Here is a 14256-nt window from a genome sequence, read left to right as displayed (position 1 = left end):
CGCTTGCTGAGGTAGACTGCAGCAGCCACAGCTGTTTTCTTCAGAACGCCAAATTATCTAGCCCAGCTGAATGGCGCCAGCATGGCAGCGAGAAAGCACGTGGAGCGTGAAGAGATGCTCACTCTTTCGACGCCTGGCACCGGGTGTCGCTGGGTGCGCTAAGTGTAAGCATGCTAGATGGAAATTGGAAAACTGGTTTCTGAGTGAAGGAAATGAAGCAGTATCTGTCTCAAATCTCGGTGGACACCTCAACCGCGCCGTAAGGAAAGGTATAAATGAGGCAGCGGAAGCAGAGTGGTGTTGTGTTGGGTTTAGTGGCACATAAGCACAGATAGTGAAAGAAGAAAGGAACGGATGCCGTAATAGAGAGCTCCAGCAAAATTTCTCAAGGCACTCGAGACTACTTACTGGGAATGCGAAAGCATGCACGCGGAATGTCCGGCTGCGGCGATGGCGTGCTATACTCTACTGCAGTGGCCAGCGATGCTGATCTGTCCCCGCCGCGAGAGACTGGCAGTACGGTGCGCTGGGTGTTGTGCTGATGTGATATACTGAAATAAACTTGAGAATCCGCCACCTTACGGGTCTCCCTACATTGAACCCTCGAGGAGGATCACAAAATTTTTACCTTTCTTCGTCAGTCACAAGTTGTGTGGCGGTTCTTATGTCTATGAGACTCAGGCTATGAGAGACGCCGTAGTGAAGGGCTTCGGAAATTTCGACTACCTGGGGTTCTTTAACGTGCACTGACATCGCACAGTACATGGGCCTCTAGAATTTTGCCTCCATATAAATTCGACCGCCGCGGCCGAGATGAATAAAAAGTGGTGATGGTGCAGTGCTCTAATGAAGTGACCAGAGAAGCTGTCCTGTTCGCGCCGGCCTTGGTCCAAAACCCCACTTAGAGGCAAATTTTATGAATAAATGTTGTTTTTCGTTCTTTCCTGATGATGTAGGCACTGCCGATGACATCCGGAGCTAACGTGGTTTTGGGACCGTCTAGCGTGGACGAAGACAAATACGGATTTTCCTCCTCATCAGCCATATAATGCTTTGGTGATAATAATTTCGACAACTTGTGGATCGAGTGTGCTCCCCTCGAGACCGGCGGTGAGAGCGAACGAGATTACCGACCCTCGCTCATAGATTGCGCCAGAGAGGTGCATGCAGTACGCGCCATCGTCCAACACCACTGCAGCTGCGAAGGTAGGGTAGCCGGGGGAGGGAGGGGGGGGGGGGGGTGTCGTGTCTGCGGCAGCGCGCGCCCACACCCACCCAGGCGCTACCTCCTCGCAGTCGCGCTACGCTCCGCTTCGTTGGCGGGACGGTACTGTAAAATGTGCTGCACGCAATAGACTATAGGCGTCAGCCACGCCACTCGCAGCGTTGTCTTCTAGTAAACTGTCTCAGCCAGCTTTTTCTGAGGAATATTCGACACAACCGGTGAAAATGCTTCATCTGGCAATGCTGCTAAACGAGCTGCCCGAGCATAGGCCCAGGGCCGCCGCCTAGAGGACCCTGCCGTTCGCGCCGCCGAAATAGACAGAGCTGACCTCATATTGAGCATTAGGTAGTATCATAATCTCCCTTAGAATTTGTTTCTCCCTTTCTTCTTTCACTCCCTCCCTTCATCTCTTCCCAACGGCGCTGTTGTGGTGCCCACCAAGGTGTGAGGCAGTTACTCCGCCATTTTCTTCCCTAAAACAAGAGAGATTGTGGCTCAGCTCGAGCCAGGAGACAGGCCCCCGCATTTACATTTTCATGCGTCCTTCAGTCGCAACAACACGGACAGTGTTGGGAGGCAAAAGCTTACATTAAACTTGGGTTACATTAAACCCAAATGGCGGAGTTGCGACAAACGCAAGTTACAGCTAATAAAATCAAGCCAAAAACGCACAGGACGGTTACCAACTGTAACGTGAATTTTTGCGACAGCTTCGGCGACACAGAGTGGTGAGTTTCCGCGACGAGTTCGTTTTGTCTTTATGCGGAGTTAGTACACATTCTCGCACATTTTTTAGAAAGCAGAAATTACGAAAAAAGCGAATTTCCTGCTTAGCTGGAGGCGGCACCCAACATTGAGGAGAGTGCTGCGCAAGCCGCGGAGTGAGGCTTAGAGCACACGCTTACACATCGTGTCTGTGCGGTTCAATTGACGAATAATCTAGACATTTCGTGATTTCTGCGTTCTCCATTTTTTTCTGCGCTCCCCGCATTTGAATCTCGACATTTACGAGATCTTGTCGCACGAGGTTTTTTGCAAGCAGCTTTTCGAGCGCGTTCGTGGTCTATTTCCATTCGCGGAACTTTCGTGGACTCTGACCCGCGCTGGCATGGAGCGATCTGAATACCACCCTCCCTCCCGGCTGCCTCCATGGAAACCTTATGCGGACATTCGCCTTCCTTCCTTCCCATATCGGCTGCAGGACAAGCTACGTTTTCGTGGACTCTGCGCTTGCGTCCGTGATGTCGCACCTCTGCGGATGGAGCAGCCAGCCGTCCACGTCTCTTGGGCGGGCGGAGTTGCTGCTACGTTTCAGTCTAACTTATCTAACTCCCTCCTGTTGTGATTGACAGCGCTTAAACTCATGGAAAGGAGACAGAAACAGGAAATACGACGTCCCAGGCGCTCTTTCTGCCCCCTGTTCGTGTGTTTAAGCGCTGTCAACCACAATAGATCAGCAACAACTAGCCCAACAGCTTGTCCTATTTAACTCCTTTCTGTTTGCACGCGGCGTAGCGACCCAGAGGGAGCCCCTCGACAAGCCTGGGCGCTTTACTATTCAGTAACAGCAAAAGCAGCAGTACCTACTGCAAAGCTTGCGCATCCAAAGGACCCAATGTATCCGTGGCGTCTGGAACTCAGTATGTCTTCGCAGAGGCCTGATGATGATGACAGCCATGATGAAAATATTTTATTTGAACCTAAAGTGGTGGTCGGTCCCCCTCTTCCGAGCGTCCATTGGATCTTGCAGCCTCTCTTGCCCTTTCGATCAGCTCCTGCACTGAACTTTTGGGCCTAAGCTGGTGAGCATTTCTTCCCACCGCAAAATCATCGGATCTTCTATCCATACTAAGCATCCCTGTTTGCGCCGCGACTGACTGGAATCGCGCTTTCGCAAAATTTTTTTCTCTGCTGGCTACCATTCTGTCTGTACGTTTCGGAATATCTACGTTAGGTTCGCGCTCAAATTGGTCTAAAATTTCCTCTAATGTTCGGCTGAAGGCTCGTCGTGGTCTCCGGATCATGCTCGCTTTAATTGGCAGAGAATAGTAGCTAAGCTGATATGCTAAAAACGCCGTGTTCTGCACCAATGACCGCCACAGTCCTCGCCCTCTGATGTAGAGAAAAAGAGTCCTCAGTCTATGGACATAGCGATCGCAGGCTTCAATACATACGAACCACTAGTTGTTTCGATCCTCAGGGCGTCGCACATGCTTGTGCAATAGGTTGGGATCTGTCACCACGCACCTATAATGTCTTATCCTTAATTAATGTCCTATAATGTGCTATCCTCAAGGGGTTAATTGGAGAGACATGGGAGAGACATTTGCCCTCCAGTGGGTGTAGTCAGGCTGATGATGATGATGATGATGATGATGATGACCTATAATGTACTTGCCCCTCGCCCCATCCCTCTCTTCTTTTACATCCCGTATTTCATTTCCCCCCGTACAGGGTAGCTAACCAAAACAACCTTCTGGTTACCATCGCTGCTCTCCTCTTCACTCGTTGCATGGTCTATTGGTGGACTGCAGTTGCAATGCGACGCTGATCGTTCTGCTTGCATATCTTGCGCATCCTTATCCCGCCTTGGAAGCGTTTCAACGAGCCTCAACATCGTACTAGCACTCGCTTCTCGAACAACGCGGCACTGTCCACCCTAGACATCGTAGACACCGTGACCCGGCATTATAGTGAAAGCATGATTTCAGAGATCGCTATAGACAGGATCAATGTGAAGGCGACCGCTTGGTGACTCCGGCGCAGGGCATACTCGACGCTTGGTGCTGTGTCAAACTCGCGTTCTCTTTCACTCTTGAGCTTAACGTACTCGATTAAAGTGCTCTACTGCAATAATTCCTTACCAGAAGGTAAAAAAATTCGTATAGCTCGCACCTTCGGTGCACCCTTTAGGAAAAGTGAACGTGAAGCTATACAAAAAGAGTTGTTCGACTGCTTTAGAGGCCGGCAAGGGTCGATTCGTGGGACAAAGCAGACATCCGAAACGTGCGTTCTTTCATCGTTTCTGCTCTCGTGATATCGCGATAACGTTCCAGGACACCGTTTAAGCGAACAGAGTTTCGGCGATAGCCAATCATTCTCTGCTGCCGTCTCTTCTATCGGTATGAACAGGTGACGCGGCACTTTCATGCGCCAGCCTGAAAAAGCCATGCAGTCGAGTGCGATAGGGCGAGAGCCTAAAACCTAGGTGGAACAGTGCGCTCCGCAGCCTGAAAAACAAAAACAAAAAACAAAGATGCCGCTATGGCCACAGTTGGACAGTTGGACACGCGCGAACTAAGATTGAAGATAAGGCCGCCAGCTTGTTCCCGGCACGGCGGGCCGCCACTGGCGCGGCTTGCCCTAAGCCTACCGGGGCAGTAGAGGCGGCGGCAACATGGCGTCGCCGTGTCAGTGGTGCTAGGGTGTAATTTTTTTAGTTATTCTTGACGTCGTTCGAAATTTACCTTCCCTCAGTGAACTCGTGAACCCTTCCCGCTTCCCTCGTCAAGCTGTGACGCCTCCCGAAATCCTGTATTCTGCAGGAGAGACTTTCAACGGGCACAGCTATTACCGGCGCCTGACAACGTCGTGTTCGTGCCAGCTGTTCGCCTGCCCATCGCCAAACACGGCAGACCATCTCTTCGATCGTGAAAGAAAGAACTGACGAAGTGCCACTGCTGCCAGCCTGTCATCGAAGTGCGGTGTTTTCGGCGTCTCCTCTTCAAAGGGTGAACTCGGCTTGCGTGGACGGAGCCTTCCCAAAGCGTCACCTGAGGCAGCAAGCAAGGTATGTGCAATTTACAATCACTCCGTTCTGCAACTGGCACTGCTGAGATCGTTAAGTTTGCAATACTCGAGCTTTTATTAGCAGGAAAAGCACGTTGAACGCACATACGTTGATGCATAGGTGCAAGCGATGATAGGCAACATGCCGTCATGTGTAGCTGAGGGATGATCGCGAACCTGTTGCCGATCTAGAAGTGAAAGGCGCACTCTGACGCGATCGTCTGTTCTAGAAAGCGGAGAGGAAAGTGAGCACCGAAGCTGTCGCTTAGCGAGTGCTACAGGTTAAGGAATTAGAAGCACTGTTTTTTCCGGTACGGCAAGAAAGCAACCTTTGTACCGATTGGTTCAAGCATCTCCCTTGTTCTGCAGAGAGAGAAAAAGAAAGGCGGGTAGGTTAGCGGGGAGAGGATACCGGTCTGATGCCATCCGCTGGAGGAAATGAATGGGGGGATGTCAACGTGTATGTGAAACGGTAGAGCGCTGTTTTGTGAAGAATGAAAGGCCGCTCTCCATCTATAGCATGCTAGAAGCCTTCTGTTTTCGGGTCAGCACAAGAACACGCGATTGGCTCGCATCGGCATGCGTTCGTGTGCTCCGTCTTTCATATCGATTGCACTGGCATGCATATGTTGAACAAGAGGCCCCAAGTTTCACCTATAAAGTTCAGTCTACTCAAGTTACACGAACACTTTTACAGGCAGCCGGCATTTAGCTGCCGGGTGCCTGCTTCGGCATGATGTGTCGTGCTACGTTCGCGCCACTGAGCACGCACCACTTTATTAAGCGTCAATTAGTACACAGAAGCTTAGAGACTTCGCAATGTTGTCACAATTTCCAACTGCCAGCGCTGGCTCACATGACCGCATCGCGTGGCGCAGAAATCGTTGTTTCGTTCGAAAAGCGTTCTTATCGAAAAGAGTTGTTTCGTTCTTTTTGTTGTTGATCACTTTTGATCGGCTACTTTCGATGGGCCACATTCATGCAAGCCGTCGTAGACGCGACGCGCTGCGAATTTCCAAGGCTATCCGGATTCGTTCGGCTATCTAGGCGCTTCTTTTTTTCGTTTATCTTTACCCTCAGCATTCTCGTTCATCACCACCGACGCGCGACTTTAGCATCGTCATTTCGCCGCGGCTTTCCGATGCGCTCCAGAAGTCAATTGAAAGCTGGCAAAATATGGCCGTTTTTCGCAGTTGATTTCGCGATGTTCAAAATTGTTCGCGAAGATATATGTACAGGCGCCCAAATCTTTAACTGGCGTGCGCGAGCGGCGATTTTTTCGTGCGTCAGCGCCGTATGACGGGGCGAGGCTGGAAACAGTTTGAGGCTAAGCGCACGCCGACAAAGCGCGCTCAGATGGGCCCATCGTCTGCTAGGCTGTTCCTTCTTAAGGACGTCACCCCCCATTACAGCACTTGATACGAATAGGCAACGTGAGTAGGCGAACTTTTTTGGTTGCATTTTAAGTTTCAAAGATCAGCACCGTAGGAACCAAGCAAGGAAATAAAATATAAAGTTAGGCCGAACACGCTCAATCACGCGAAAAATCAAAGAACATGGATGGTTCGTTTGTTACTTCCTGACCAAAACGATTTTTTCATATCTAGAAAAAAAAAGGGGGGGGGGGGGGGGCAGTTGTCAATGCAGTGACCGCTGTGAAACTTCAGTGATGCTGGTGTGCACGTCATGTTCACGGCAGTTTGCGACAGTTATCAAAATGCTCCCCGTATACCTCAAGGGGAAAGACAAATAAAATAGGATGTCATCGCAAAGGCAAGCTGCTAAAAACTCGGCCTGCCTCGCGCATTATTTGTGAGGAGCGAAAGAAATATTCTGTGTTAGTCTTAAAAATATTGCAGGACTTTGCCTGCATCTCAGTTAAACAACGAAAATTGAGGTCGTAAACAATTTTACTATGCGCTTCATTCTTGCTGAAATGTTAAGAAACAAAAAAAATGGTGTGACCAATAATGGGCGCACACAGGTCGCGCAGTAGCGGCTGAAGTCACCGTCATTCCCGACCACGGCAGACATGCGTCGTGGCGGAGAGTCGTAGAGCGCCGGCACAAGGTCGCTGTCGGCCTTCAGCTCTTCCCGCTGTCTGCTGGTGGACTGACGCAACTCAACCGGAGTAGCGGTACGGAGGCCCATTTTTGACATGTTGGCTTTTAAAATGCCCCAAACATTTTCAATAATGTTCATATCTGCGCCCTTGGGCGGCCAATCTAGCGTCATCACTCCAAGGTTTTAGAGGTGTGCGGTCACTGCGTGCGCCGTGTGGATGGGTGAAAGATTATGTTGTAGCAGGAAATCTCCACCTCTGTAGGGTGCATCCAGCACGTGAGGAAGGAGCTGGTGACAATGATGGCTATATATGTTGTGGAGCACAGCCGACCATCAGTGCGGTGAAGAGACCCGAGGCCATCCTTCGTGATGACCCCCACACGTTCACAGATGTTCGGCCACTTGCCTTGACACGTCGACGTAACGGGGATCGTACCTTAAAAAAGCAGTATTTAATGCGAATTAAACACAGTGGGTAGCAAAATAAGAATATCGTGTATAATAAAACAAGCCACGAGACGAAAGCCAAAAAGTTTTTGATTTACTTTTTTGCGACTGGCCGGTATACTTTTTGTTTCTGGTCCCACTCAGGGCAGAAAGTGCTCTCATCTGTAAACGCAACGTTTTGCCAATCGTCGACGGTCTATTGGAGATGGTCTTGAGCAAAGACTAGCCTTTTTGCTCGGGCACTGTCGGAAATAAGGGGTTTCTGCGCAGCTGTCCTGTTTCTGATTCCTACTTCCCTTTGCCGTTGCCTAATTAATTGATCTGACACATTAAGGCCCAGGGCAGCATGAAATAATACCCACTGTGATGAGCGGGTTGTCACTAGCGCAGGCAACCTGCAAGTCTTTTTCTTCGCTTGTTTTTCTGGTGAGACAGCGAGGAGCATCTCCAGTCCGTTCTTCGTCCTGGTAGGCACGTTTGATTCTGCCCACTGAAGCTGGAGCCGCTCCAGTTGCTTTAACAATTTCCTTCTGCGATGAGCCGCCTATTAAAATTCCTTTAATTCCGACTCTTCGTTTGAGGTATACGAGTTGGCATTTTGGTAGCAGTTAGAAGCTCCCGCGAGCACGGCCTGTATAGCAGCTTCACTGAAGTTTCACAGCTGTCTTATAGAGCTTCGCCACCGCGGTGAAGCATAAAGAACGCAGTGTGTCGACAACTGCCTTTTTTTTCTAGATATGAAAAAAGCTTTTACGTCGGGAAGTAACAGACGAACGATCCATGTTGTTTGGTTTTTCGCGTGATTGAGCGTGTTCGGCCTATCTTTATATTTTTTTTCCTTGCTTGGTTCCTACGGCACTGATCTTCGAAACTTAAAATGCGAGCTAAACCATTCGCCTACTCACGCTGCCTACTCGTCTCAAGTGCAATAATGGGGGATGACGTCCCTAAGAAGGAACAGCCTAGCAGACGATGGGTCCAGCTGAGCGCGCTTGGTCGGCATGCGCTTAGCCTCAAACTATTTCCAGCCTCGCCCCGTCATACGGCGCAGACGCACGGAAAAGTCGCCGCTTGCGCACGCTAGTTGAACATTTGGGCGCCTGTACGGCGTTTGTCAAAAACACCGGGTGCTTTACTTAAAGGTGCACCGAGGCGCTTTTCGAATGTGCTAACCTTATAGGGTCCTGGATCAGACTCCTTGTTAATTACATCTGCGAAGTTATTTTTTCGATTTTGTCTAAAACACTGGCGCGATCACCAATTGAAAGCGCTGTGTTCAAAGCTCCCACGTGAGCGCAGGAGAGGAGAACAGCGGGGAGGGAAACCTCGTCCATGTCGGCCAACGTGTCGTCACGTTGAGGAGCGGGGGATACTTCGAGCCACCCGAAAGAACTTTCAGCGAGCGTTGCTTCTCGGGCAGCGTACGTTGTTCCTCGTGTTGGGTGCGTTGCGTAGTACGTACAAAACGTGTCATCTGATTTTGAGCACAAGGTTCAACGCTTTGCTGCTTTGCGTTCTGGTGCACCAACAACTATAGCCGCGACTGTGGATTGTCCACATTCATCTGCCACTCGCTGCTTTGTCACACTAGCAGGTTCATGAGAATCGGCCACGCCTTTGGCTGGAAGGGGGTTCTTTGACGGGGAAAAAAAAGCTGCGTTGTTAAGTGGTATCCGACAATAGGATATTTTGTACACAACACCTTGAACCTCTTCTTTCGATGATGGTCTTTCGGTTGAGGCAGAAGGTCTCCGATGGTTGTAATCGGCTTGGGTATTGTTCGCCCCTCTTCCTTTCCGAGAATACGACCCGAGGTTTTGTTTACGCCTTTTTACGCATGGAATGCGTACCTGTCTTCCGTTGCGTATGCTGGGCATAGGCTATAGAACTGTTTCAGTTGCCTCATTTTTGGTTTTAGCTGATACGTGGAATAAACGAACTAGTCCCATAATCGCGTTTACGCCACCGCTGAAAGCTGCGATCTGCACTCGACGCAACGCCGGATCCATAGCGGCACCTTCTCCAGTCCTCATAGAGTCGTCACGGCCTCTTGACCAATCACAGGCAGCGGCACGACCCACGGTGTGCCCCGCGGCGCCGGTTGCATATTACTGCTTAAAAATACCGTTCGCGCTTGTTTCTGCCTAATTTGAATTCGATATTCGAGTACGCAGCAGGAAAAACTATGGGACGCCGCTGCAAGCCCTATTTTCGAGAAGAGCACTTCAGTGTCCTTTAAGATGTTCTGCAATTTTTAAAAATGGACTATCTTAGTTAGATACTATACTGCTGACAGATAGCACTGTCAGCAGTATAGTGCATAAGAATACAGCTGACGCGCGCTAAATAGGCTGGTTAACTAACACTAACAACTAAGAAGATTGGTTAACCAATACTGCATAGCTAACTTTTTAAATGTTACTCTTAGTCTCCCTATTCATTGATAGACGTGTCGCCCTTCCTAACCAATATCTATATCAGCCGCTTTTCACTTGCCCGAAATTTAGAACTTCCCAGCGCGATGCAGACAGACCCACCACACGGCTTGGAAACAAACGTTCTCGGGCTGTTGATTTTCCACAGCGGTTGCATAATTAAAAGCAACATAAAGTTTGTGTGTCGTTTAGGCCGAATTTCTGCTATTTTTATTGGTGTAAACTTCCTTTACTCACAAATAAAAATGCCGGTGCAGAATTAAGGAGCATAGCGGCCAGCTGTGCTGACGTGTTTTGCTCAGCCTCCTTGCTGTATTGTACGAGGTTAGAGGCCTTTATTTCGAGTGGAGTAGGCGTGAAGCGATCACCTCTGTATTGCCTGGCTGCACTATAGTGCTCAGCATTCAGTTAGCGCGTGCATTCCGTGTCGCAGCAGTATCTGCTAGACGGTCGCTTGAATGTAGGTACCGTGATGAACACTGCAGAAGGCCATGCGCTTTCGATTGCCAGCTGCATGCATCTACTTTTCAACGGCGCTTTGTGACCGCTGCTTTGTGACCGCTGCTTTGTGGCGGGAGCTCCGTCTATAAGTTGAGTGTTTCAAGTCACAGTGAGCGCCATGGTGTCCGTTCATGGCGCCTATGAGCACAGTGATCAAGGTTTTGCTTGAAAAGATGCAGGATCGAGAGCTTCGGCCACTTCGATCCTTGCGACTACCCGGTGCACGAGTCACTGTCGCCGCTATGTCGAGATTATTTCAATGATTTAATCTTTAGAAGTGGCTTGTTTTAGAAGTCTCCATTACCGGCGCATTCTGCAATTTGTCATCACTACATAACTGTACGCTGAGCCACGTTGTAAACTCTACATTTCATTGAGTTCAGGGGCATGTCATTTTTGGTGAATAGCAGTAACATCCGCAGTAATATCTGCAGTAACATCTAGCAGTAACTTCTCTTTTCCACAAAGCAAGTTTTTGTGAATGCTTTGGCAGTGGACAGTTTAATACCGAGGTACTTCATCGTCATTTCCTCTGCCGTCCTAAAAACCACCCTCACTTCCCGCTGCCACCCAACGCATCGACTTTGCCACGGCGCAATCGCAGAGCAGGTTAAACAACCAGCCAGTAGTGCCCCTGAAAGCGGGATGCACCCTATAAACGAAATTCTAGGTGACCATGGACTCCTGACATTTCCAACAGCACAATAAAAGTCTTATGAGTGCCTAATCAGCGCAGCGATTAAAGAACAGTTGCACAGATAACCGCGCGGCATAGCTCTCACAACGGATGTGGGTTAATTCGAACAACTAAAACATGATCAGAGCCTGTCGTCTGTTTTGCAATTCGTTAGCGCACCCCAAAAGATTACCACTTTCCCGCGCTCACTAATTACGGTGATTTCTGGGAAACCAGAGCTCTTTGGTCGTCATCATTGTCATCAGTCTGACTGCGTCCACTGCAGGGCAAAGGTCCCTCCCCTATCTCTCCAATTAACCCTGTCCTTTGCCAGCTGCGGCCGTCCTATTCCCGCAAATTTCTTAATCTCTGCCACCCACCTAACCTTCTGCCACCCCCGCTACGCTTGCCTTCTCTTGGAATCAACTCAGTTTCCCTTAAAGACTAGTGCCTCCGCATTGCATGACTTGGCCAAGTCCATTTCTTCCTCTTCATTTCGACTAAGATGTCATTAAATCGCGTTTGTTCGCACGAAATCCGGGACAAAGTCCAGGCACCTAAACCCTCAAATCCTGTGTCATTCGGGAACATTCGTGTCTCCGTCACACGCCATAGGTCATTAAACAATGCTCGCAGTGTGATCCCAGAAATTGATTTTCTAGATTTAACCAAGGAGAAATTGCTAGACGGGCTCGCCGATCAAAATGTCGTCAAAATAGAAAGAATGAAAATAAGAAAATATGACACTGAAATCCCAACGAAAACACCTTGTATTCACTCCCAGCTGTTACAAATTCCCTGACTCTGTTGATGTTGGGTACAGAAAGATTGCAGTCCGCCCGTACATCCAGAAACCGAGATGTTGTTTCCATTGGTGAAGATTTGGCCATGGCTCCCAGAGCTGCCGCGGCCAAAAAATTTCCGCGAAATGAGCTTCAAAGCAGCATGCGTCCGAGAACTGTGATGCAACATTTCGCTGCGCTAATTGTGAAAGAAATAACCCTGCCTACTCCAGGTCTCGCCCATCATAGAAGACAGAGAAAGAAATAACAGCATTGAAAACAAAAGAAAACATTTCATTTAAAGAGGCAAAAATACGTATCAGAATGACTTTTCTCTCATTGTACACACAAACTTTGCAGATGTGGTGCGACGGGGCGATCCATCACATCGGCCTGTGGCACCTCCCCAGACAAACCACACGCAGTGAGGCTGGGGCAGAGCCATCCTCGCCTTAGGTGGAATTAGCTAACGCTACTCCACCACCTCCAAAGAAGATCACACGGCCTCTCGCGTCGGCGGGCCTCCAGACCTCCGCTCACGAGGCGAGTTCTGACACGAAAACCCACGTGCAGGCTGCACGATCGCCCAGCGCCTCTGAAGAGGTGGTGGACATTAGCCAGGGTAGCTCCGTGCCGTCCGCGTCGCAGGGATTGCGGAACTACCTGGATTGAAAAAAAAAGAGAAAACCTCTAATCACGGACCCAATCCAAACCTAGTTTCCCACCCCACATACATAAAATAAGAAGGCATTCATAATACATTGGAGCTGCAGGGCACTTTTAAATAAATTCAGTGACCTAAAGTACATCATAACAACATTCTACGCTGTTGTTTTGTGCCTACAGAAAACTAACCTGAGTCCCCAGCATAGAAATGTAATAAAAAAGATATAAGGTATTCCGCCGTGACGGAGGGCATGCAAGTAGGTTATTAGGAGGGGTAGTCATCATCGTGCATAGTGCAGTAGCTGGTGAAGTGAAACATACAGCCAAAATAGAGGCTGTAGCAGCCACTCTGCATACATATAAAACTCTTACAGTGCGCTCCGTATGCCTCGAGCCACGCCTCAAAGTAACTCACGTAAAACTTAACACCTTTTAGATTAACTACCGGAGCGTTTTCTGGTAGTTGGCGATTTTAACACACATTTATATTTCTGGGGAAGTGAAAAAACAGATACCAGGGGCCAAATTATAGATGATTTTATTCTAAGTAGCAATATTTGCTTTTGGAAAATCTCTCGGGAAAAGTGAACTATATAGATTTGTCTTTTAGTTAACCTTCTCTTTTTGACAATTTTAAATTGGATGTCATCGACAACCGATATGGCAGCAGTTATCTTCCTGTACTAATCAGTTTAACGTCTGCACCACATGTCATTCCAACAAAACCGCGACTTTTAGAGCAGGAGCCACTTTAGACAAAATAGCTGGAGATAATCTTAACATCGATGAGATAAATGAAAACTTCGCAAATATTATTATAGCTGCCGCTCACTTAACTATTCCGCAGTCTTCTGGAGTAGTGCGACAAAACCACAAAGTGTGGTGGACATAAGACTGCAAGGAAGCGAGAGCATGACAAGATAAAGCTTGGGGTATATTTCCCAGGTACAGTACGCTGGAGAACCTCGTACATTTTAAAAAGGCAAGAGCAAAAGCTCGGTACGTCCGTCGCATTGCAGAGAAAGCCTCATGGCAAAGTTATATTTCATCTATAAATTGTCAAATAACCTAAAAATATGTGGGAGCAGGTTCGGAAATTAAATGGCAGCTTCTCACCATTGACGATTCCCTGTTTCACAACACCTGGCACACAAACAAGCATAAAGGAAGAGTCAGACATTTTGGGGGAACACTTCGCTGCAGCTTCCAGTTTGTCTCACTAATTTGTCATTCCTGAAATACGAAAATATTGCCGAAAAACAAAGACTTCCAACAAGTGGAGATGCAAACCAACCATACAACAATTTAATTACTCTTTAAGAAGTCAATGCTGTACTGTCTGCCGGCAAAAAAAAATTGTCCAGGACCCGACCAGGTACACTGTCAAATGCTTGCCCATCTTTCCCAGCATGCTGTAGAGGCACTCTTGAAATTCTTTAACAAATTATTTATATAAAAAATACCTAAGGAGTGAAAAAAAGCCGTCATAGTGCCATTCCGAAATCTCGAAAACCACAACTTCCCCCAGTAGCTATAGGCCAACAGCCCTTACAAGCTGTCTCGCCAAATATTTTTTAAGTGTTCTTAACATAAGACTAACATTTGTCCTTGAATCCCGTGAACTTCTTGATATCCATCAATGTGGTTTTAGAAAGGCATGCTAAACAACTG

The 14256-nt window shown here is 48.4% G+C and overlaps 1 protein-coding gene across 5 annotated transcripts in view; it reads left to right on the top strand.

Moving 5' to 3' along the window:
- Positions 1–14256, top strand: part of LOC144109941 (inaD-like protein) — a 472911-nt gene that overhangs the window by 318964 nt on the left and 139691 nt on the right. For 4 of the 5 annotated variants that reach the window (XM_077642714.1, XM_077642718.1, XM_077642715.1 and 1 more), the window contains one exon: positions 4771–5015. The gene's annotated coding sequence lies outside the window, so the exon portion shown is untranslated. Of the gene's footprint in view, positions 1–4572; positions 5016–14256 lie in introns of those variants that run through there. The other variant, XM_077642716.1, reaches the window with a different exon arrangement.

The sequence above is a fragment of the Amblyomma americanum genome, chromosome 11, assembly GCF_052857255.1.
Source record: "Amblyomma americanum isolate KBUSLIRL-KWMA chromosome 11, ASM5285725v1, whole genome shotgun sequence".
NCBI lineage: Eukaryota > Metazoa > Arthropoda > Arachnida > Ixodida > Ixodidae > Amblyomma > Amblyomma americanum.
The sequence above is the reverse complement of the archived record's forward strand: the minus strand, read 5'-3'. Positions and strand labels throughout refer to the sequence as shown.